General features: G+C 42.4%; 1 non-coding gene across 1 annotated transcript; it reads right to left on the reverse strand.

Moving 5' to 3' along the window:
• Positions 1 to 2,183: 2,183 nt before the first annotated feature.
• LOC117800754 lies at positions 2,184 to 2,317 on the reverse strand. Its single transcript, XR_004623157.1, has one exon. It is a non-coding gene; the product is annotated as a small nucleolar RNA SNORA2/SNORA34 family (small nucleolar RNA).
• Positions 2,318 to 4,238: the final 1,921 nt, after the last annotated feature.

Raw genomic sequence — 4,238 nt, forward strand, 5'->3', positions numbered from 1 at the left:
AAAATTTTAGTAGATAAGAGCATCTTCCTCCTAGAAGGTGAAAAGTCTCTGGGGATCTTGAAGGTAGGAGCACAAAGCCATTGTTCCTACAGATGTCAGTTTACTTAGAACTTCTTCTAAAAGAAACTTCAGGAAGTTTCTCATCTTTTTGTACTTTGCTGGTGATTATCTAAGTGGGAGAACCACATGGAACTGTCCAGTAGGATATATGACTGGGGGTTCTAGCTAGAGGACTAAAGGAAAGGTCTACGGTCTCTGTAGAGCACTACTAATACCTTAAAAACAGCTGAATACCCAACTCTGGTAGATAACATGCTTACCAACATACATTCTTACAGTTGATATCATGAACAGTTAGGAGAGCTGTATTTAAGTGGGCGCTTTGATTTTCAGAATTTCTAAACAAGTTACATTAAAAAGGGTGTATCCTAAGAAACACTCCAAGGAACAATAAACAACAAAAATAACAAGTATAAGACCACCGAGCTGGGAATGGCAAGACTAATAGCCATTACACTTGAATGATGCCTGTTTTAGCCATGATGCATGCATAAAAATACAGAGACCATTATTCAGAAATTCACCGAATGGAAACAGTATAAAAAGTCACCAGAAAAAGGGTCCATTTTATAGAGTATAAAAAGAGTATAAAAAGTCACCAGAAAAAGGGTCATTTATACCATAAACTTCTCTCTCCAAAACAACAAACAATTGTGTTCAACTGATGGGTTTAAGGCTGCAAAAGGAGGAATTTCAAGATATAAAGCAATCCGCGAACCTCTAAAAACAGTCTAAGTTCCAATTCAGTCATGTGTTCTCACAGTAGAATTAAAAACTTTTGGGCATTGAAATGAATTGGAGACCCTTACCAAACAGTAATTTACAATCTTCATGAGAATACAGAAATTATCTCAGGGTATTTCCTCTTCACAAATATGCTCTAACCAGAAACTGGTGTTTCTTTAATCTTCATATTCTTTCCCCATAGGCTCCCAGATTTCTCCCAAATACCCTATCCTACTCTGCAAAGCTGATAAAAATATCACTTATGTATGGTATCCAAAACATCCTGTGGGTGATGCCGTGAACAAAAATGTCTTCGGTGTTGAAGTACATTCAAGCATAATTTCCTATCACTCTAGCACCCAAAACTTTCTCTCCTCTGTTTACATTTTCTAAGATGCTATGGTCTAAATGTTTGAATCCCCCAAGATTCACATGTTGGAATCCTAATGCCCAAGTGATGGTGCAGGGGGGGGGTGCTTTGGGAGGTGCTTAGGTCATGAACATGAAGCCCTCATGAATGGTATTCATGTCCTCATAAAAGAGACCCCACAAGGCTCCCTGGCCCTTCCACCATGTGAGGACAGAGTGAGAAGTCTGTGACCCAGAAGACAGCCCCCACCCAACCATGCTGGCACCCTGACCTCAGACTCCAGCCTCCAGAACTGTAAGCAATAAGTCGTGGCACTTATAAGCCACCCAGTCTATGGTGTTTTGTTAAAGCAGCCCAATCGGATAAGACATCATCATGTAGACTACAGGAGCTGCGATCTAAAACTAGAAAAACGTCAACTTACTAGAAATGAGCTACAAAACACTGCGTCAGTAGTGAAAAGACCTCATCTTATCGGGCATCTAGTGGGGGAAAACAGGCCTCCTTCCCCTCAGAGAAAAAGCCCCGAAGCCCAGAGACACTAAGTGATTTGTCCATCACCACCCTGATCCACAGCAAAGAAAATCAGTACTCATGGTGACTCCTTGAAAAACCAAAGTAGAGTAGGATTGGGTGGGAGGGTGTGGGGAGGTGGAAAGGCTTGACAACACACAGTGACCTACTTAGGCCATGACTGCAGACTTGAGGACATAAGCCTCCTAATAGGGCAGTCAGGTCCAGAGTGCCTGACTATGGGGTCTTCTAACGCCGTACACATCTCCTTTCACTGGGGACCATGTAGAAGCATCTTCTGTATTCATAATCATGTACTGTGGAGAGATTAACCAACTTTCAGCTTTCAGGGGAATTTATGTGGGTAAAACAAAATACAGGAAAGGTATGATGAGTTTTCTAATAAACCATAGGTGCTGCTGATGCTAAAACTGGGCTCCCCATTACAGAGCCACATACAGCTAATCAACATGAGCTACCCTGGTTGACGAAGTTTCTGTTTGTTTCTCCATAAACTGTGTTCTTCCAGTGGAACAAGCCATTCCCACCGGGCTGCTGAATGGCTAACAGACCACAGAAACACATCACTCTTGGCTCCTGTTTGAAACCAACAGCTACAGCAAACCACAGGTCTTGATTCGGGGCCTACGTTGACGATGTTTTAAGAAGCTCTAATTCACTTCATACACCTCTGTTCAGGAAGGCTTTAACTGGCTTAAAAAATAAAGAGGAAAATATGATGCAAAAAATAAAAATATCCAGTTCTTTGATGTTCATGATATCAAGCTGCTCACAGACAAAACAGTCACCTACATAAACAAATCTCATGACCCTCACTCATTATGCTAAAATCGTGCTCTTAGAATCACCACCGATTTAACTGTACTTCAAATTACAACTAGCCACAGTTTCAGGAGTATCATTTTAAAAACGAACATCCCAGAACACAAACGACTTCTATTAAGCCATCTATCAGGGGCAGAACCAAATCTACAGTTGGTTAACAGATAAACATGGTTTTTAAAAACTGAATTCAAGGTATCTACTGTCAAGGACGATTCCTTAAATTCTGGGAAATTTCCCATTTGGTAAAAAATTAACATCATGTTGGGAGACTTTACTATTCATTTTAAGTGATTGCTGGCTGTTGTTTTTCATTTTTCTAAAGGTATTTGGCATAAAGGACTTGGTAGCAAGTCTGAAACTCCTATAACTCACATGTAGAAGAGAGATTAAAGTCAACATTCTCTTTTAAATAAACCAAATAGCCTTACAGATAATATTAGAAATATTTATTTTTAAAAGTATTGGAACAATCACTAGGGGACATTTGCCCTCTCTCTCTATGTTAGCCACAGTTTAAGTTTGTTTCTTCTCCACTCAGTATTTCCTCCAGTATAAATAAAAGATAGTTGCTTTTTCCAATTAATTAGTTATTTTCCTTAGGGTAATGTAATAGTTCGACATTTTATTCACCTTTCAGATTAACAACAAGATAGGATGACATAAGGAAGACATCTAGATGGCAGTCAAGGCAGAAGGCAGAGCTCCATTAAAAAAAAAATACAAGGAAGACTGTCTTCCTAGGCTGGTGTTTTTCTAGATGAGCCAACACACAAGGTCTTCACCTGCCCAGGAGCAGAGGCAGGGCTGGTGGGGCATCTCGTCACGTCTAGAACCCACCAAGGTGCGCTGGGCCACTTCAGTCTACATTTGGAGCAATGGTGAATTTCCATCCAAAGCCTCCTGGGTTTGATTTCACTGTGTTTTGAGCACCAAGTGCCAATGAGAACCTCTCAGCATATGAAACTTAAGAAGTGAACCTAACTGGCATAAAATGCCACCTCCCCAGCCCCAGGCAAGCAGGCTGGGCCCAGGGTGCCTCAGCGGAGGATACAAGCACATTCAACTCCCTTGAGGAGGTCCTAGCGTGCTCACACCCAAGCCACCCAAGCCTGGCAATCACCTGCAGGACCATGGGGAACTAGCTTCACTACCGAAAGTCTGAGATTCCAAGTCTGTAGATGGTGAAGACCTCCTGGAACTACGGAAGCTGTGATTGAAGGGACCAGCAGTCCGAGGCACACTGTGAAATGTAATACATGTTAGCTAACGCTGCTCTTTCTTCCCCATTTCCTTCACATCACTGCAGGCTTCTCGTTCAAGCTCTACACCAAAGAGCATTCGAAAACCATGAAAAGGAAGAGAACATGACATGTGTTTTAGAGAACATTTTATATAAATTTTGGACAGCACAAGTCCTTACTACTTCTGCATAATTATTATTAAACAGTATGTGACATACATGCCTCTCCCACCCCATTCCAGAGGGCACCCTACCAAGGAGCATCTGGCCTCCAACACTGTCCTGTCAGTCTCAAGAACCACAGATTTCGGGGTGCCCAGGGGACTCAGTCGGTAAAGCATCTGCCTTCAGCTCAGGTCATGATCCCAGGGTCCTGGGATCAAGCCNGCTGGGATAGAGCCCCACATCAGGGTCCCTGTTCAGCAGGGAGTCTGCCTCTCAGTCTCCCTCTGCTGCTCTCCCTGCTTGTGCTCTCTCGCTCTC

The sequence above is a fragment of the Ailuropoda melanoleuca genome, unplaced genomic scaffold, assembly GCF_002007445.2.
Source record: "Ailuropoda melanoleuca isolate Jingjing unplaced genomic scaffold, ASM200744v2 unplaced-scaffold7687, whole genome shotgun sequence".
NCBI classification, from domain to species: Eukaryota; Metazoa; Chordata; class Mammalia; order Carnivora; family Ursidae; genus Ailuropoda; species Ailuropoda melanoleuca.